The 22,836-nt window shown below is 34.2% G+C and overlaps 1 non-coding gene across 1 annotated transcript; it reads right to left on the reverse strand.

Annotated features, from left to right (window-relative positions):
• Nucleotides 1-4,639: 4,639 nt before the first annotated feature.
• On the reverse strand, nucleotides 4,640-4,746 carry LOC128283020 (small nucleolar RNA R71). Its single transcript, XR_008273365.1, has one exon. It is a non-coding gene; the product is annotated as a small nucleolar RNA R71 (small nucleolar RNA).
• Between the last annotated feature and the right edge of the window lie 18,090 nt (nucleotides 4,747-22,836).

Here is a 22,836-nt window from a genome sequence, read left to right on the forward strand (position 1 = left end):
GCAATGGTCTCGGGTTTGGGGTGTTACATCGCGCCACCATCGACGCGCAAGACACGCCAAAATCCGGCGTTGGCACCATCAACGCGCAAGACATGCCAAAATCCGGCGTTGGCTCCATCAGCGCGCAGACTCCAGTGATTGAGCGAGATTCTCGTGGATTACCTGCAAACAAAAGGAAACAAAGACAGCAAAACAAGGCAAGAAACAGGACAGATTTTCATACCAAATTTGTAATGGTAACAGTCGCTATAAAAGCCCGAATCAAAACAGTGTAAAGGCCCTTCTTTTTTACGGAATAAAAAATACCCACAGTTATCCAAACTACCAACAGTCTCAACAGGTGATTTAATCGCATCTCATGCTTTATTTTAAACATATATGAATTATTCCAACATATACAAGTAAGGAGCTAAAGGGAAAAAGGTTACCTGTGGAAGGACGAAGGTTTTTAAACCTTCAGACCACCGCGAATAGCAGCACGTGAGGCGCGTGGACGAATACGGCCCGGTGGCCGGAGGCCAAAGCCGGAGAACCTTTCCCTTCCTCTTTGCAGAGTTTTTTTTAGTTTTTTAAAACAGAGTAACAAAAATGGTTTTTAAGCTTTAAAAGTAGCTTATATAGCCTAGATCATACGGTGTCGTTTTAAACAAGTAGGATCCGCGCGTTGACCCGATTACCCGGGAAGGATCCGCGCATTTTTGAGAATTGGGTTAATTACCCAATCGATCCTTCTTCCCTTTTTGTGTTTACAATTAAGCTTTACTCTATTTATGATTTGGCCTATTATTTTATTTTAATTTTAATTTAGTCCCGATGGCTATTAAATTGTATTCTGGAAAACGTCGTCGTTTTGGAAAATAGGGCAATTTGCTCAGTGAGTCCCTCTCATTTTGCGCGCGTTTTAAGTAGGGCCTTATTTCAGTTTTTATTCCTTTCAAAATTTGCCCGTAATTTTGCTAAACTCCAAATTTAGTCCTATATTTATTTTATTACTCTCTCTATATATATTTTATTATTTGTTTTATTTTAATTTTACTTCTATAAGATTATTTTATAAGTGTTATTTTATATGTATTATAATTTATATATTAATTTTCTCAAAATTATTATTTTTATATGTATTATTATATTTTTCATATATTATATATTTATTTTTACATATTATTTTTACATATAAACTTTCATTATTTTATGCTATAGTTATTATATTATTTCCCATATATTTTATTATACAATATTTATTATGTATTATTTTTATATTACTTATTATTTTTATATATATGTTATGTATATTACATATTACCAATTATATTATTTATGTTTATATTGTATATATATTATTTAAAATTTGTAAATTATTATTAAATTACATTTTAAACTCATATTATATATATTAAATTATTAATTATGTATTATTTTATTTTAAAATGATGTTTTATGTTATGTATTATTTTATAAATCCTTTCACCTACTTTTATTTTATATATTTTTATATAATTATTATTCTCTTATAAATATTTTGTTATTATATTTTATATATTATATAGCAAATACTATTTTAAAATTATTATTAAAATTTAGGTCTTTATTTGTGTTATGTGTATACTTTGTTGACAATAATTTATTCCATTTTTAATATTGCATATATCATGCGTTATTTTATATTTATTATTTGATATTACATTTCATGAACATATACAATGATATTATATTGCTCTTTTGTATGTCATACATTATTTAATTATTGCTTTCTTATATATATCGTGCATTATTTAATTATTACCTTGTATGTTTGTATATTTTGTTTATTCATTCTCAATACATGCTATATATATCTTTGTATGCATATTATTAATATTTACTATTTTATATGTATGAATCTAATGCACATTCTTTATATCTTTGCCATCATTTTGTTTAAATGCACGTATTATTTATTTACTACAATAATATGTTACTATGTATGATTTATAGTGCAATACAATTCCTCACGCATCTTTTTAAAAAAAATAAGGCCCCAAAGTTTTCAAAAAAAAAAATAAAGGCAATGCTTGGTGTTTGGAAATTTCGAAAAAGTAGTACCCTAACTTACTGGGTTGCGACTTTTCTCGTTAAGTTTGAATAGTCAAGTACCCTTCTAAGTTTTTAAAGGTTTTCAAAATGTAAGCGACTGTCTTGGAACTGCAAAGCGATATGTCCTAACTTACTGGATGTAGCATTTTGTCGTTTCGAGATATGGATTTCTAAAAAGGCTAACTTAGTATCAATACTTTGATACAAGTGAACCCAAATTTTCAAAAATCAAAATATTTTAAAAAAGGATTACATCTTAAAATTTTTAAATTTTCGACATTAAAGACATTTGATAATCAATTAGGTACCAATTTTTTGCCGTTACGAGGGTGCTAATCCTTCCTCGTACATAACCGACTCTCGAACCCGTTCTTTTATTTCGTGGACCAAAACTAATGATTTTAAAACAAAATGTTTTAAAGGTGATCCAATCACACCTAAAAAGATTGGTGGCGACTCCCGTTTTCGTTTTTTTAAATCGATTCCCATTTTCCAAAACTCGATTTGAAAATGGTTTCGACAGTAACATATTTTAATCCCATGCTTGGCATATTTTTGGATGATTTATCATAAGATTTAGTGAATTTGATGCTCCTACTCCTTTAATTTCATGTTTTATATCCGGATGAGCATAGGAAAGAGAAAAGTGCGAGAAAAAGGCCAAAAACGGAAAAAATAGGTTTAATTTAGTACTGCACACGGCCCAGACACTTCCACACGAGTAATCCACACGTCCGTGTTAGACACACGGTCAGACCACACGCCCGTGTGTAATGGCTATGTCGACTTAAAACCATATTAGAATTGCACACGGCTTGAGCACCACCACACGGACGTGCCACACGGCCTTGTCCCTGTCGAGGCCTATTTTAATTCTACTCGAAAAAGGCTAATTTTGGGCTATCTTGGGCATTCCAAAGTCTATTTAAACACAAGAGAAGAGGATCAAAGGGGACACGGAGAGTCAAAGGCAGAGAATACTCGAAGACAGCCAATGGAATCAGCTCAGAAGCAAGATCTACTTCAAGCCTGAAGATCTCCATTCAATTCCCTTAAAAGTTTTTTAGGTTTCTTTATATTTTGCTGTTTTCCCAATTTTGAGATTTTTTTCCTAATTGTTATGAACTATACTCCCTAAATACCTAAGGGAGATGAAACCTAAGATAGATCTTATTACTATTTTAATTATATGATAAATACTTGTTCTTATTCTTAATTATGAGTTTTAATCCTTGCTTTAATATTCCAGGATATTAATTCAAGTTTTGATGTGCTTATTCAATGGAGCAAAAGTCCCTGTTTAAGAGTAGGTCTTCCATAATTAAGTGGAGTTGCATGCAATCCTAGAGATAGGATGACATAAATCTGCCCGGTTAGAGTCAAATCTAATAAGGGAGTCCATAGATCGAGTTAATGCGACAATAGAGGTTTTAATTAGAAACAGATTTCGATTAATCAACCTAGAGTCAGTTATTTTTAATCTCGAGAGAGATATTAACATAAGCTAAGGATTCTTACGGATTAAGTCAAGCGAATAAATCATCTAATTCAGAAGTAATAAGTGAAGTCTAGGCGGATTCTTCCTTAGGTATTGTCTTCTCCATCGATTTTCCAAAAATATTTTCCAACTTTAATCTCTGTCGTGTTCTTAGCTAATTAGATAGTTAACCTTAGCTTAAAAACATCCTTTTAATTCTTAGGCTTGATAATAAAAAGATAGTAATTACTAGTACTTTTAGTCCTTGTGGATACGATATTTCCGGTCTCACCATAACTATACTACTGTTCGATAGGTGCGTTTGCCTTAGTCGAATTTTTAGTTAGTTTAGCGACCATCAAGTTTTTGGCACCGTTGCCAGGGACTAAGATATTGGGAGCACTTAATTTTTATTACTTTAGCTATTTTTATTTTTATTACAATTTAATTTTGTTTTTATTTTAATTACTAATTTTTCTTTTATTTGTTTGTAGCATGTTTTTATAGTTTATGACTAGAAGAAACCCGTTAGGACCTTTACTTTTTGACAGCGAAATTGAAAGCACAACTCATAGAAATCATAGAGAGATAAGGCGAAGTCTACGACATATAGAGGAAGAGCACGAGGACGATACCAATAACACCGAGGAGATGGCTGAAAATTAAAATAATCTGCTGCCTCCTGTGGTTGCCGCAAATCCAGTAAATCAGAATCCTACTCCTCGTGCTATGTACGACTATGCTAAGCCCAATATAGCAGGAACTGAATTGAGTATAGTTAGACCTATTGTTGCTGCAAATAATTTTGAACTGAAACCTAACACGATTCAAATGATACAACAGTTTATTCAGTTTGATGGTTTGCAGGACGAGGATCCAAACACTCATTTAGCAAATTTTCTGGAATTCTGCGACACCTTTAAGATCAATGGAATTTTTGACGATGCCATTCTTCTTCAGTTATTTCCCTTTTCATTATGGAATAAGGTTAAATTGTGGTTGAATTCATTACCACGAGGGTCAATCACTATTTGGGAACAAATGACCAAAAAAAATTTGCTTAAATATTTTTCGCCGGTTAAAATGACAAAGTTGAAGAATGATATTTCTTCTTTTGTGCAGATGGATTTAGAAACACTTTATGATGCATAGGAGAGATACAAGGATTTATTGAGAAGGTGCCTTCACCATGGGTTACCTCTTTGGCTACAGGTTCAAACTTTCCACAACGGTTTGAATCCCTCACCTAGACAAATGATCGATACAGCTACTGGTGGAACCATCAATAATAAGACACTTAAAGAGGCTTATGAGTTCATAGAAGAGATGTCACTGAATAATTATCAGTGGCAAGTCATGAGGACAAAGCCGACAAAAGCAGCAGACATTTTTAACATTGACTCGGTTACTATGCTTTCAAATCAGGTAGAACTTTTGAATAGAAAGATTGATGGTTTATTTGGTACTATGCAGGTACATCTAGTAATGCAGTGCGATGTAAGTGGAGGTGGAACGAGCAATTCAGAATACCTACCCTACGGCCCCAACATGGAGAATGAGCAAATAAATTATATGAGTAATAATCCTCGTCCTCAAAATAACCCTTACAGTAACACTTACAACACAGGGTGGAGGAACCACCCAAATTTCTCATGGGGAGGCCAAGGGAATCAGAGACCACCACCCCCTCATGGCTTCCAACAAGAACCTTACCAGCAAGAGAAAAAATCGAACCTTGAAGAAATGATGACAAAGTTTATTTTAGTAGCGAAAACTAGTTTTCAAAACACTGAAACAACACTTAAAAATCAACAAGCATCGATTCAAGGGCTCGAGAATCAAATAGGACAGCTGGCTAAGATGATTTCAGAAAGACCACCAGAGAGTCTGCCTAGTAACACCGAACCCAATCCAAAAGAGCATGTGAAAGCAGTTACACTAAGAAGTGGGAAAGTGTTAGCTGAATCTAAAAAGAAGTTGCCACAAGAAGCTGATAGGAAGAGGATGAGGAGGCAAAACCTGAAATAAGTGAAAAACCTGTGCTGAGGGAATATAAACCACCAATCTCGTATCCAGAAAAGTTGAAGAAAGTCCGCATGGATGCACAATTTGGTAAATTTCTTGAACTTTTAAACATTTGCATATTAACTTACCTTTTGTTGAGGCTATCTCGCAGATGCCTACATATGCAAAATTCTTGAAGGAGCTTTTAATAAATAAAAGAAAGTTTGAAGAGTTGTCTACAGTAGAACTCAACGAGGAGTGCTCGGCCATACTCTAAAATAAACTACCAATCAAACTGAAAGATCCTGGAAGTTTTACTATTCCCTGCTTAATTGGTAGTTTAAATGTTGAAAAGGCACTAGTTGATTTAGGCGCTAGCATTAATTTGATGCCTTACAAAATGTTCAAGCAACTTGGCCTTGGGGAACCAAAACCTACTAGGATGAGTATTCAACTAGCTAATAGATCTATTGAATTGATGTACTCATAAAAGTAGATAAGTTAATATTCCCTGTTGATTTTGTTGTGCTTGACATGGATGAGGATGTTGAGGTGCCTTTAATTTTAGGTCGCCCATTTTTAACCACTGTTAGGGTTGTTATTGATGTGGGTGATGGTAAACTTGTGCTTAAGGTAGGTGATGAAGAGATTATTTTTAAAATTTATGATGCCATGAGACTTTCTAGAGAACAAGATTACTCCTGTTATTTTATTGATTCTATTGATCATGCTAATCAAGATTCTTTACAGGAAATCATTCATAAGGACACTTTAGAACTATGTATTGCTCGAGGAGAGGAGGTAAAAGACGACGATTCTGTGTTAGGTAAGGAAAAAGCCGAATTGAATTCTAATGAGTCTTCACTAAGATAGAAGAGCTATAAGGGTATTGAGGTAAACAAGGAATTAAAATTAAAACCCTCTGTTGAAGAACCTCCTAAATTGGAATTGAAGCAATTACCAAATCATCTAAAATATGTGTTTCTTGGAAATAACTCCACATTACCAGTAATTATTGCTTCAAATTTACATCCAACCGAAAAGGAAGAGTTACTTCAAGTGTTGAAGGAGCATAAAAGAGCTATAGCCTGGAAGATTTTTGACATTAGAGGGATCAGTCCTTCTTTCTGCACACATAAAATTTTAATGGAAGATGAATATAAACCTTGCGTGCAAACTCAAAGACGACTGAATCCTAACATGAAAGAAGTCGTAAAAGCTGATGTAATTAAACTTCTAGATGCAGGAATTATTTATCCAATTTCTGACAGTTCTTAGGTGAGTCCTACGCAGGTTGTCCCTAAGAAAGGAGGCATGGCTGTTGTGGATAATGAGAAGAATGAATTGATCCCAACACGAACAGTCACGGGATGAAGAGTTTGCATTGACTATAGTAAATTAAACGATGCCACAAGAGAAGATCACTTTCCCTTACCATTCATTGATCAGATGTTTTAAAGATTATCTAGGCATATGTATTATTGTTTTCTAGATGGACTCTCTGGTTACTTCCAAATCCCAATAGCTCCTGAGGACCAAGATAAAACTACATTTACATGTCCATACAGTATGTTTGCTTATCAACGGATGCCTTTTGGATTATGTAATGCCCTTGCTACTTTTCAGCAATGCATGTTGGCTATTTTTGCTGAACTCGTAGAAGACATTATGGAGGTATTGATGGATGAATTCTCGGTATTCGATAACTCCTTCCATCTTTGCCTTAAAAATTTAAAACAAGTTCTAATAAGATGTGAGGAAACGAACCTTGTACTGAATTGGGAAAAATGTAAGTTCATGGTTCGTGAAGGGATTGTGTTAGACCACAAAATTTCTAGCAAAGGGATCGAGGTTGACAAAGCAAAAGTTAAAACTATTAAGAAATTATCTCTCCCTAGTTCAGTTAAGGCTATTCAAAGTTTTTTAGGCCATGCTGGATTTTATAGAAGATATATCAAGGATTTTTCTAAAATTGCTAAGCCTTTAACGAATTTACTAGAAAAAGATATGCCTTTTCATTTCAATTAGGAATGTTTAGAAGCATTTAATACTCTTAAGGATTAATTAATTAGTGCTCCAATTGTAGTTGCACCTTATTGGAATTTACCCTTTGAACTAATATGTGATGCGAGTGATTTTGCAGTAGGTGCGGTTCTTGGACAGCGAAAAGACAAGCATTTTCAACCGATCTATTATGCTAGCAAGACATTGACAGCCGCACAAGAAAATTACATGACGACTGAGAAAGAATTGTTGGCTGTGGTTTTTGCATTTGATAAATTTAGACCATATTTAATATTATCTAAAGTTGTCGTTTACACTGACCATTCAGCTCTTCGATACCTCCTTACTAAAACATATGCAAAACCTCGACTAATAAGATGGATATTATTGTTGCAGGAATTCGATTTAGAAATTCAAGATAAGAAGGGAGCGAAAAATCTTGCAGCAGATCATCTATCCAGATTAGAAAACCCACATCTTAAGGAGCTTGATGAACATGAGATAAATGACTCATTCCTTGAAGAACAACTATTTGCTATATCTGACTCTGAGGAACCTTGGTTTGCAGACATTGCGATTTATTTAGCTACAATGTTACACCAAAAGGGTTGACATATCAGCAAAATAAGATGATAAACGCCAAATTATACATGTTTTTACCCCAACTACTTAGCATATTTATGGATGTTTACTATTAGATTTGTGGATTTTGGTGCTCTTAATCCGATTATTTCATGTTTTGTACTCAGGAGAGCACCAAGGGTCAAAAGGAGCCAAAAATGAGCTAAAAAGGGACAAATTAGACCAAATCGAGAAGACCACACGGCCTAAGCCTTGCCACATGAGCAGCTCACACGCCCGTGCCTTTCGAGGGTGTCGACCAAGGTTTACACGACTCACACGGCCTGGCTATTGAGCCCACACGGTCGTGGAAATTTAACGGATCAAACACGGCCTGGCAACCACGTCACACGGCCGTGGCATACGGGCTTGTCCCTTTTTCAAGGAGTTGTATTTTACACGGAAAAAGGATACTTAGGGGGTAAGAAAGCCAATCAAAAGCCTACATAAACACCCTAAGTATGACCTAGAAGCCAGCCTCTCTCTCCAGAACTTTTCTGGAACACAGAACCACACGCCGGGAATTACTTGAAGGAAGCCAGACGATCCATCTCAAAAGCCGGAGCTACTCCAAGACTGAAGATCTCTCTTAGAATTCCTTCAGGGGTTTTAGAGTTTTCTTTATGTTTTGCTATTTTTATACTTTTGAGATGTACTTTTATTTTATTATGAACTAAGCCCCTTAGATACCTAAGGGGGATAAAACTTATGATGGATCTTGTTATTATTATCTAAACTGTATGATAAATACTTGATTTGTTCTTGATTTGTTCTTAATTATGTATTCTTAATGCTTGAGTTAATATTTCGGGTATTAATTCATAATTTGATGTGCTTATGCAGAGGAGGAATAGACCCTACCTAAGAGTAGATTTGGCATAATTAAGCAGAGTTGATCGGGCGCCTAGAAATAGGGTTACGAGATTTTGCCGGATTAGGGTGAAACCTAATATGGGAGTCCATAGATCGAGCAAATACAACCCTAGAGTGTTAATTAGAGAAAAGTCTCGGTTTTTCAATCTAAGGGTTAGACGATATTAGTCTTGAATAAGGATAATAACATAGGTTAGGGAGTCTCACGGATCAAGTCAAGTGAATAAATCGTCCGGTTCAGAGTCAAATAACAAGTGAAATCTAGGTGGATTCCTCCTTGGGTGTCGTCTTTATCAATTGTTTTTCTTCAAGTCTTTTTCCAAACTTTCTCTTTACTTTGATTAAATTAGTTAATTAGTTTAGATAATTAGTTTAATAAACAAACCCTTTTATTCTTAGGTTAGATAATAAAAAGATAGTTATTACTAGTACTTTTGGTTCCCTTGGGTACGACATCTCGGTCTTGCCATTACTATACTATTGTTCGATAGGTGCGCTTTCTTTTTCGTCGTGATAATAGCTAGTCTAGGTTTGATTTTCAATATAAATATTTATTACTTGTTACAAATCACTGCGATTAGAAGCGATTCTTTACTGATGTTAAAAACTATTTTTGGGAGGATCCTTTTCTTTTCCGTATATGTGAAGATCAAGTCAACAGAAGATGCGTTACAAAGTCAGAAGCAATTAAAATCTTGAAACATTGCCACTCAGGATCGACTGAAGGACATTACAGTGGGACTAGGACCATACATAAAATACTCGAATTAGGTTTTTATTGGCCTACACTATTCAAATACGCCAACAGGTATGTTACTTCTTGTGATAAATGCCAACGAACAGGTAATATCTCTAAACATAACGAAATGCCTCAAACGTACATACTTTCATGTGAAATATTTGATGTATGGGGTATTGATTTTATGGGTCCATTCCCTAACTCATTTGGGAATAAATACATCTTAGTAGCCGTTGATTATATGTCCAAATGGGTGGAAGCCCAAGCTTTACCTACCAATAATGCTAGAGTGGTGGTAAGGTTCCTTAAGAAGCTTTTCCCTCGATTTGGAACACCTAGAGCAATTATCAGTGATAGGGCTACTCATTTCTGTAATGCTCAATTTGATAAAACCCTTAAGAAATATGGAATTTACCACAGAACAGGTACCCCTTACCATCCTCAAACTAGTGGACAAGTCGAAGTCGCAAACCGGGAGCTTAAACGTATACTAAAAAAGACTGTAAAGTCAAATAGAAAGGATTGGGCAATGAAAGTAGATGATGCTTTATAGATCTATAGAACTGCTTTTAAGACCCCCATAGGAACATCTCATTACAGACTTGTTTATGGGAAAAGTTGTCATTTACCATTTGAACTAGAACATAAAGCATTTTGGGCTATAAAATTCCTAAACTTTGATCCCAATCTCGTAGGTGGGAAGAGATTGATGCAGCTGAACAAGTTAGATGAATGGCGAGCTAATGCGTATGAGAACTCGCGATTACATAATGAAGCAACGAAGTGCCGCCATGATGCTCGTTTAAAGCAACACAAGCAATTTGAAGGTGGAGATCTTATCCTGCTATACAACTCAATGCTCAAATTGTTTCCTGGGAAGATAAAATCACGATGGTCAGGTCCTTTCGTAGTCTAAACCGTTTTTTCCATATGGCACAGTAGAGGTAAGTCATCCAACCCAAGGTACTTTCAAGGTAAACGGACTTCGTCTTAAACTTTATAATGGTAAGGATTTTAAAGATAATGGAGAGGAGCTACGACTCCACGAACCTGCCTAAATATACCACAAGGTAAAGTCGAGCTTAGACTTTAAATAAGCACTCCTTGGGAGGCAACCCGGCACTAACCCCACTAAATAAGTTTATTTTTTCTTTCATTCATTTTTCAAAGTTTAAATACAGGTATTTTTGACACACAAGGCCTGACACACGGGCGTGGCCTAGGACGTGAGCTCACCACGGGTTGGATACATGGGCATGCTTTGAGCCGTGTAAACTATTACAACTTTAGTATTGGCATTCAACAGTGGCGAACACGGCCTGGACACACGGGCATGTCCATGGCTATGTTAAAATAGGACAAATATTTTCCCAAGACAGGATTACACACGGGCTGCGATAACTAGCCACAGCCGTGCAATACCGCCGTACGAACCACACGGCTATGGGATACGGGGGTGTCTCAGACCGTGGTGAAACTGCACTTCAATTTCCCAAAAATTAGAAAAGGCACGAAATGCGATAAATCACCATGACCATGCGATGCGGCTGTGTAACCCACACGGTCATGAAATAAGGGCGTGCCTGAGGCCATGTGGGAACCTGAGCACACACTTTGAAATTTTAAGTCAGAATGGAAAACAGGCATATCCCACAGTCGTGCTCAAAAGCCGTGGGCAATCTTAACTACAAAACAGGGCATAGGAGAAGTGAACAAGAGAGCACATGGTCATGCGATGCGGCTATGTGTGCTACACGGCCTGGACACATGGGGGCGGCCACAGGCCGTGGATGATATGACTTAAAGTTTCACGAAAAACACGGGCTAGGAGCGAGACACAATATCATGGGCCACAGTCGTGTGGTCTAAAAAGGGGCTTGCACTACCGTAGCCCCCTTTTTATTTGAAATCCTAACCCTAATTTTCCCCCGTCCCTATTTAAACCCCACTATTCACCCATCACACCCCCTTTCACTATTCATCCTTCCTACTCTGGCCACCATTTTCCGACAAGCCACCTGTAACCGACACCCCCACTCTCCTTTCCCCCCTTCTTTGTTTCTTCCTTTCCCTTTCTCCCTCTTTGTTCACCCCCACAGCCCACGACCTCCTCTCCTCCCTCACTCACACAACCACCCATCCCCTCAACTAGACTCCCACCGTTTAGCAGCCATAAACCGTCACGACCACCACCGACCACCACTATCGGTTTCCTCTTTTGCACCTCTAATTTCTTTACATTATTTTAATTGTTTTATTATTACTATTATTATTATTATTATTATTATTATTATTATTATTATTATTATTTCTTTATTACTATTCTATCTTATTTCTATTAGATTTATATATTCTTATTATTACTATTTCTTTACTGATATTGTTGGTCCTTACTCAGTTATAGCTTTTTCTTGATAACTTTATGCTTAAGTTAGTTTTGGACATTCGCAATGTTCTGCATATATTTTAGGGTCATTTGTTCTGTTCTCATTTATTTTTATATATAATTATTTAGTAACCAATTATTTAGTTTTCTACTAAGTATTAAGATTCTACTTATTTCGTCTACCTGATTAAGCTGCACTTGATACTTGTTTCTTATTCGTTTGACTATTATGTTGATTCGTCTAATTGAATTATGTGATTACTTTCGCAGGATACTATGACAAACACAAAAGGCAAGAAAACTACCATCCCTGCTTCGAAAAAGCAAAAGGGCTTAGGAGCGACATCCTCAAGTGTGACCACTAAGATACGCCATCCTTTTCTCCAATTCCCACCAGGATCTCAGGAGGAGTTGTTTCAGATTCCACGTGCCCGACCCCTTGGTGTGGGCCGGTGCATCGATTGGGCTGCATTAGAGCAGGTTCACCTAGTTGACTCAGTTCGGGTCCTCCTCACTATCACTCCTTGGGACCGCTTCTTTGACATTATTGAGCCGACGTACCTAGAGTTCACTTTGGAACTTTGTTCAGCATTTTAGTTACAGACGGTTATGACAGAGTTCGATGACCCAGGCACAGTCCAATTCTGTCTTGGCGGTCTAGTGCGTCAATTGAGTGTCCTAGAATTCAGAGTTGCCTTGGGACTTTATACGGATGAATTTATGGAGGCAGATAATTTTCCCCATCTCCATCATCACATTCATTACGCACCTTCCTCATGTTGGGTAGCCCTCATTCCTGCTACGGGCATCCATGACCCTAGCTGCTCCAAGGCATCGGCTCTATTTCTAGCATTACGATATCTCCACGCTCTTTTAGCTCACACCTTAACAGGGTGACGAGAGAGCACTAGCGTCGTTAACACTCACGACGCATATTTCTTATAGAGCATGAGGCAAGGGCATGTTTTTGATCTCCCATACTTCATCCCCCTTACCTTTCCCATCAGACCGAACGACACCGAAAGGAAGTCATCAGCATCGGCCCTTACTTGACTCATCTAGCTCGACACTTTGGGCTCCTGAATACACCGGCCCAGTCCTCATCGCTCACACTCATTGGCCAGATGTCCCCACAGGGCATCTCCAGTATGCTCCACATGAAGATGATAAAGCATCATCGTGGGTTCGGTCCTCCTTAATACCGACTAGCACGAGCCACCGATAAGGATGACCCCAAGGATATTCCTGACAATATCCTTTCATTTCATGATGACCTACCTTCTCAGCCACTGCCGAGTCACAGACTAGTTCATACAGCGGCTTCATTGACAGAGATTTCTGACCACCTGACTAGATTCGAGCAATATTGCATTCAACGATTCGACAGTATAGAGGCGACTCTACAACAGACCAGCATTTCCACATTTCACCTGCAGCACCACCACCTCACCATCCAGATGCCGATAAGGACTTTTGAGTCCATTTATTTTACTTTTTTTTTCTTTTCCTTTTGTTTTTATTTTTATTTTAATTTCATGTTCTAAAAGACTTATATTAGTATATTTTGAATTCCATGTTTATATGGCTATTTCTTTATGAGTAACCATAACAACCCCTTCGATATAACTCCCTAAAACATTACTGGTGATATCGCAGTTTCAAAAGGTTCAGTCGATTGGTGCTACTCAGGAATATACAAACAATCCTATGGGGAAAGATAATCCATGATTGCCATGTCCTGCTCAACCACGACCATAGCCACCACGACACCGACTACCATGATAAGCTCTTCGCTTGGCGCTGTGATTGTGGAACCCAACTTCTACCAACACCTTCACCTCTACCTAGTTCCACTGCACATCATTTCTAATGCCTATAAACCCACTTTCACTATTCCAAGGACTACATCCAAATTCAGGGCAGTTTCGCTTCTTCCCTTTTTTTATGATATTATGCTTATATTTTTATTATCTATCTTTGTACATTGGGGATGATGTACATCTCAAGTGTGGGGAGGCTATGATATTATGATTAACAGAAAATCCCTAAATTATATCTTGTTCTCAAATAATTTTCGCATATTACTATTAGAATAAATTTTAATTGATTTATGATTTTTATTAATATTTTTTGAATTAAAAACATAGGTAATTATGCATTGATTATTTAAACTTGAGGACAATAGAGAATCAAGCATGATAAGTTGCAATTTTGAGAATTAAAATTGCTAGGTTGTTTTCCTGAATCGAGGTAATATCTTAAAGTTTTGAATTTACAGGATTGACATCAAAAACCCATAATTTGTGTGAGATTTTGAGCTGTTTAGAGCATATATCTTTCTTGCTTACTTTTATTGATGGTTATGAATGAGTCAATGCTGATTTGTTATTCTAGAACTTGCATCGATTATACATGTCGAGACCACACCTTTGATTTGATATACTGAGATGATAAAGGCACTTAGGTTTTAACCCACTTACCCTATAAAAAGCCTACCCATATAATTGACCCTTAGTGAACCCCTTTGAGCCTTAATCATTGTTTCTTGATTTTCCCCTTAATGATAACCCACAACTTAACCCTTTTTGACTCGTTAAGAATTTCTCCCTTTTTTATTGACTCCCTTTTTATCGAGATTTGATTTGATTAATTACCTAACTATGTTTGTCCATTTCAGTTGCTGAATTATTCCTTATTATGTGCTTTCCATTATTGTCCTTATTCTTTTAAAAAAAACCGTATATTTATATTCATATAATTACATACTGTTATAAAGAGCTTGGATAAGTTAAAGTTATTATTTTGAGAAAAAGCTCACTCCATTAGTTTTGGATAGTTTTAATTCTGGCACTTGTTTGTAATTCAGTAATTAGCTTTATTTTTCTAAGTTTGGTAATTTATTAAATTAATCTCGATTCTAACCCTTTTTTTCAGCCTTTATCCACACCTTTAACCCAAGCCCCATTACAACCCTATTAAAGACCTCTTGATTTGTGCATCATCTCATTTATAGTGGTGGAGATTTGATTTTCATTCAAGCTTATGGTAATAACTTTTCATATTTGACTATTGAGTATTTAATTATTGAACCTTAAACACTTTAAGTGATTTGAGTGTATCTTCAGTGAAAATGTCAACCCTTGTCGATTTGGAATTAAAGGTAATCACTTAGATAAAATGGGATACCTATAATCTTATGATTAAGATGCTCAATTTGGATCGTTTGAAACTTTAATGTTCTTTAAGTTGAATTCTCAATGTATGATTACTTGTGAATTACTTTAAAACATTTTTTATGAGAATTATAAGTTGAGAAGAATTTATTTTAATTGTGAGATGAGGATTTTGCTTTAGGACAAGCAAATGCTTAAGTGTGGGGATATTTGATAAACCTCGAAAGTAACATATTTTAATCACATGCTTGGCATATTTTTGGATGATTTATCATGAGATTTAGTGAATTTGATGCTCTTAATCCTTTAATTTCATTGTTTATATCCAGATGAGCATAGGAAAGCGAAAAGTTCGAGAAAAAAGCCAAAAACAGACAAAATAGGTTTATTTCAATGCTGACACGGCCCAAACACTTCTACATGGGTAATCCACAAGCCCGTGTTAGACACACGGTTAGACCACACGCCCGTGTGTAATGGTCGTGTCGACTTAAACCATATCAGAATTGCACACGGCTTGAGCACCACCACACAGGCGTGCCACACGGCCGTGTCCCTGTCGAGGCCTATTTTAATTCTAATCAAAAAGGATAATTATGGGCTATCTAGGGCATTCCAAAGTTTATTTAAACACAAGAGAAGAGGACCAAAGGGGACACGGAGAGTAGAAGGTAGAGAATACTCGAAGACAGCCAACGGAATCAGCTCGGAAGAAGGATCTACTTCAAGCCTAAAGATCTCCATTCAATTTCCTTAGAAGTTCTTTGGGTTTCTTTATGTTTTGCTGTTTTCCAATTTTGAGATGTTTTTCCTAATTGTTATGAACTAAACTCCCTAAATACCTAAGGAAGATGAAACCTAAGACAGATCTTATTACTATTTGAATCATATGATAAATACTTGTTCTTATTCTTAATTATGAGTTTTAATCCTTGCTTTAATATTTCAGGATACTAATTCAGGTTTTGATGTGCTTATTCAGTGGAGCAAAAGTCCCTGTTTAAGAGTAGATCTTCCATAATTAAGCGGAGTTGCATGCAATCCTAGAGATAGGACGACATAAATCTACCGGGTTAGAGTCAAATCTAATAAGGGAGTCCATAGATTGAGTTAATGCGACAATAGGGGTTTTAATTTGAAACAAATTTCGATTAATCAACCTACAGTTAGTTGTTTTTAGTCTCGAGAGAGATATTAACATAAGCTAAGGATTCCTACGGATTAAGTCAAGTAAATAAATCGTCTAATTCAGAAGTCTAGGCGGATTCTTCCTTGGGTATTGTCTTCTCCATCGATTTTCCAAAAGTATTTTCCAACTTTAATCTCTGTCGTGTTCTTAGCTAATTAGATAGTTAATCTTAGTTTAAAAACACCCTTTTAATTCTTAGTCTAGATAATAAAAAGATAGTAATTACTAGTACTTTTAGTCCTTGTCGATACGATATTTCCGGTCTCACCATAATTATACTACTGTTCGATAGGTGCACTTGCCTTAGTCGAATTTTTAGTTAGTTTAGTAACCACCATTTAATTACTAAATTAGCCTTTTAAAAAATAAAAATCTATAACGATTAATTTTTATCGCTTTTACGACTTAGTCTCTGTACCATAATTAGTCACTAATTCGGTAAAATTACTTATCCAAATTTTAGTTCACCTATATAATAACTTTGTAAATATTTAATAAAATACTTAAGGGCTCAGTTCACGGAAACAAGGTCTTGATACCGTATTTTCCGATATCATTGACTCTAGGGTCGTTACACTTGTACCTTAATCAACTATCAATTAAACAAAATTACTAAACCATTATTCAATATAATGCTACAATAAACTCGTAAATTTTAATTAATAATATTTACTGACTCAATAATTGGAGAACGAAATTCTGAAACCATCGTTTTCGATACCTTTCACTTTTGGGTTCTTACGTTATTTCTAGATAGGGTTACTTTAATAAGCCTAAAAGGGTGTGTGTGAGGAAATTATATTTCTTCTTTTTCTTGTCATTGATTCATGAAGTTGTTTATCATTACTCTTGCAGCTGATGCTTAAATTTTAAAGCACAATTCCCATATGCAGGTCTTCATTGTTGGATCTTTTCTCTGTGATCCATCATATCCGCTTGGGCATGTATGTTTGAGGTTTCCAAATTTTCAAGTTTTAAAATTAAAATTTTTCATTTTTTAAAATTTGAAGGCCTAAATGTAACGCCCCCGTACCCGAGACCGTCGCTGGAGTCGAGTATGATGTGTTACTAAACTTAATTCATTAATTAAACAGCTTAAACAATTTATTTTAGAATTTCTAGACAAGCTGGCTAACTGCGTCACAGTTGCTTAAAAATTCATATCTCGAGTTATGAAACTCGAAATTAAGATCCATAAATTTTCCCTGAAACTAGACTCATATATCTATCTAATAATTTTTTTTATAAAATTTTTTGTCAATCTAATTAGTACAGTTTATTGATTAAAGTCTCCCCTATTTCAGGGTTCTACTACTCTAACCCCTGTGTATTATGAATCAGATATCTCTATTGTACAGAGCTTAAATGATTATGTCGTTTATTTCTAGTAAAACTAGACTCAATAAGGAATCTATACATATAAAATATGACTTATAATTATTTTTTTACAATTTATGGTGAATTTTTAAATTCAGAATAGGGATTCAGAGACCACTCTAACCCTGTTCTACAAAAACTTAAATATCTTATAAAATATAACTCATTTACCTATTTTGTTCCATCCATATGAAAATGGACTCATCAAGATTCGATTTAATAACTTATTCATCCTTTAATTCCATTTCTACTATTTTTAGTGATTTTTCAAATTCATGTCACTGCTGCTGTCTGATTTTGTTTTGTGGCCAATTTTACCTTTCCAAGGATTTTCATGGTTTAGTTAAGACATAAAGCATACATGTTATCATATATAAACTTGATTAGCCATTCCAATAACTAATCATTTACAAACCCTTTTCTTACCAAACCATAACCATATCATATGATCATTTACACAAAGTGAGTATATTGCTATACATGCCACACTCAAAATATACAAGCCATTTTACCAATTTAGATCTTCGGATAGTGTGAACGAGCCTTCGACCTATCCCGATTCTCAAGCCGGCTTGTCAAAACTACAATGAATGAAAAGGAGGGAGTAAGCATAAATGCTTAGTAAGTTCACATGCAAATAACAAGTAACATGATCATGCAATCCAACATAAACATCATTAAGACACTGATATCATAAGAATACTTACTATCTTACCACAATTTTGTCTTACCAAGTTCTCAACCAAGGATTAAACTCATACCTGTCCATTTTCACTTCTTCAACACTTTCATCATCGAATCACTTTCGTTTTAAGTATTTCTCCATATTCTCTTAGGATTCTCCCGTTGAACACATCGGAATATAATTTCGGATACGCGGATAGTGTGCACGTAAGTGCTATACTCATAACTGAACAAGCTCAATAGCTTTTGAAATCTATGAAGCCAAGCTACCATGTAACCGGCCCATAAACGAACTTGGACTCAACTCAACGAGCTCGGGCGTTCGCATCCATAAGTGAACTCAGACTCAACTCAACGAGCTCGGATGCTTAGTTACATCTCACGAACTCGGACTCAACTCAACGAGTTCGGAACTCAACCATCCTAGTGACATGTCACTTGTACCCTAATCTATTCCCAAGGTTCAAACGGGATTCTTCTCAATTTTACATTTTGATCACCTTCTTCGAAATGTAAAAACCGATACTTGCTAACATCTCATACTTATCAAGTTGTTCACATAATTTGCATATTACCAAATAATAATTCACAAAGCACAATATTTCATGATAATAAATATATATCATAAAAATATCATTAAATCACTTAAAATAAAATTATGTTACCTTATTTACACATGAACTTACCTCGATACAAAATATTAGCAATCGAGCCTATTCCTCGTAAACTTTATTTTTCCCTCGATCACGACTTGAATCTTGTTTCTCTTGATCTATAATACCAAATTTTATTTATTTAATACATACATTCATCAAAACAGCCCCTAGTACGAACTTTATAAAAATTGCCATTTTGCCCCTAAACTTTTGCATATTTACACTTTTGCCCCTAGGCTCGGGAATTAAACTTCATCCCTTATTCTTATGTTTTATGACATGCTGATCATTTTTCCCTTGTATAGCAACATCAAATTCACACTCTAACATGTACTTATGAATATTAGGTATTTTTACCGATTAAGCCCTTTTACTCGTTTTCACTTAAAACCGAGTAGCACAAGTTGTCTAGCATAATTTAAAACATCATATTCTATCATAAAACACCAAAATACACAAATTTCACCTATGGGTATTTTTCCAAATATGAACCCTACGTTGAATTATTGCTAGCATAAGCTAAATCGAGCTACCAGGATTTCAAAAACATAAAAATCATTAAAAACGGGCATAGAAATCACTTACAATCAAGGCTTAAAAGTGTTGAAACCATAGCTATGGTGGAGATCAAAATTTAGCAGCAACTTATGGAGAAGATGATCATTTTTGTGTTATTTTTCCCATTTTATTTCATTTAATATCCAAATGACCAAAATGCCCTTCCTTACTAAACTTTCAAAAATTCCATCCATGTCCAATTTTTGTCCATAAACTTAGAAATTGGTCAAATTCTATTTAAGACCTCCTCATTAATATTCCAAAGCAATTTCATACTAAAAACTTCTAGAATGCAAGTTTTGCAAATTATTCGATTTAGTCCCTAATTTCAACTTAAGCACTTTATGCATAGAATTTCGTCACAAAATTTTCACACAATCATGCAATCATATAATAAACCTCAAAATAATTATAAAATAATTATTTCTATCTCGGATTTTTTGGTCCCGAAACCACTATTCCGATAGGCCCTAATTCGGGTTATCACACTAAATTTGTTGATTTTTTTAGAATTTAAATTAAATGGAAAATTTTGTAAATATTAGAAGCTAAATTTGTTAAATTTTTTATATTAGGACCAATTTGATAGAATATGTAAATATTAGAGCGCTACATTTTTTATTAGACCAATAAAAAAGCCCACATTAGCACTTTTGTCAAATTCAAACGGTTGTTAACATTCAGACCCAAAATATTGATTTTGAATAGTTTAGTGGCTAAATCAAAAAAATTAAAAGTTTTTTGACCAAAATAGAGTACGGGCAATAATTTAATGACCATTTTTATACTTTACCCAATAGTAATTTTTTTTGAACGAATACTGTTAAATAATATTAGATTGAAAAAAAAACAATGGTGGTAAAAAGTTTAAATATGGTAAAATTGATTGTACTCTTTTAAAATTTAAATTTTGTCTCTGTACTTTAATTTTGAGATATTGAGTCTCTCTACTTTTTTATTTAAAATATTGGTCCCTTCGTTTAATTTTTTCATTAAAATTAACAATGTCAAAGGTAAAATAATCTTTTAGCCCTCAACATTTACAGTTTTTTGTCAATTTGGTCATTACCCTTTAAAATTACATAAATATTTTTAAAAAATTTAAAATGATTTTTTCTTATTTTAAATAAAAATATAAATTAAAAATTTATAATTTCTTATTATGAAAAAATATTTAAAATTTAAAAATAAAATAAAAATGATTTTGAAAATATAAACAAAATTTCAAAATTCAATGTGATCAAAACTAGCTCGGACCGGATAGTGGAATTGGGAACTGGTTAAGGATACCTCAATCAATTCTTGGTCCAGTGAGAGGTAAAAATCGGGTGACTCATGAGGCAATACGAACTAGTTGAATCGAGCTAAAAAATTGGTTAAACTGACATTTGAATCGATTTCGAACTGGTTTGACCAATTAGTTCTCAGAACAACCAATTGGATTGGTTCAAAGCAAATAAATTATTAAAAAAAATTATAAAAACCAATTTAATTGCTGGTTCAACTGATTTTTTTAGCCTCATTCAACTAGTTTGTACTAATTTACAGGTCAACTGATTTTTAAAATTTTAAAACTTTTTTAGCCTTCAACATTTACATTTTTTGTCAATTTGGTCAATACCTTTTAAAAGTACATAAATTTTTTAATAAAAATATTTTCTTTCTTATTTTAAACAAATAAATTATAAATTATAAATGTTTTAAAAATATATATGTTTAAAATTCAAAATTCAAAAATAAAAATATTTTAAAAATAAAAATTTCTAGAATTTAATGTTATCTAAACCGAATTGGACCGATTGAATCAAGAACCAACTAAGGTATTGGTCTAAGGAGAGGTAAAAAATTGGTAGACCTACGAACTGCTACAGACAGATTGAACCGGGCTAAAAAATTAGTTGAACACTTGAACTGACAGTTGGACCGATTTTTATATGTTTTAATATTTCTATTTTTAATGTTTTAATAATTTATTTGCTTTGAACTGGTCAGACCAATTGTTCTGGGAACCAACTAATTAGACTAGTTCGAAATTAGTTAAATTGTCGGTTCAATCAAATTGTACCAGTTTGTAGATCAACCATTTTTTACCTTTCGTCAGACTAATACAATGGTCGTTTCCTGGTCTGGTTGGCTAGTCCAGTCCATTTTAGATTACATTAAATTTTGGAATTTTTTATATTTTAAAATCATTTTTATTTTTTGAAATTTAAAGAGTTTTATTTTTTAAAATATATTTTAATTTTTATGTTTTTATTTAAAATATGAAAGGAAATTAATTTTTAATTAAAAAATATGTGCTTTTAAAGGGTAAAGACGAAATTGACAAGAAACTGTAAATGTTGAGAATTAAGAAAATTATTTTACCTTTGACACTATTAATTTTAAGGGTAAAATTAGATGGAGGGACCAAGAGTTTTAAATAAAAAGTATAGGGCAATGTATCAAAATTAAAGTATAGGGACTAAATTTTAAATTTTAAAAAAAATATAAGGACCATTGAATAATTAAACCTAAAAATTATAATGCTTCCAATAACAAAAACCAGACTTGTTATTATTATTATTAGGATATGATTATAAAATAAGAATTCTAAACATTTTTCAAAAAGTCAAAATATATAAAAAATAAAAGAGGCTCAGATCGTGAAAGTTTGAGTAACATATACGACATGATATATTACCATAAATGAAGAGAAAAGGAGTAGAGGAAGACACCCAAGGGCAAAGCCAGGGGTTGGCATGGGCGCCGCCCCCTAAAATGAAAATTTTCTTTTTTGTCCCTTAAAATTTTTTAAAAATTTTAAATTAGTAAAAGTAAAATTGCACTTTGACCCCTTAAAATTATAAAAATTTGATTTAATCTTTTACAAATTATAAAGATATAAACTATAAAAAATTAAAATTTTATCCGGGTCCCTTAACAATTTATTCTGGCTTCGCCCCTGAATACACCCGACACCCTACCTCCAAAAACAAAATATGGTTTTGTATCAAAATCAGTGGCAGAGAAAGAGAAAGGT

This window comes from Gossypium arboreum, chromosome 10, assembly GCF_025698485.1.
Source record: "Gossypium arboreum isolate Shixiya-1 chromosome 10, ASM2569848v2, whole genome shotgun sequence".
Classification (NCBI taxonomy): Eukaryota; Viridiplantae; Streptophyta; class Magnoliopsida; order Malvales; family Malvaceae; genus Gossypium; species Gossypium arboreum.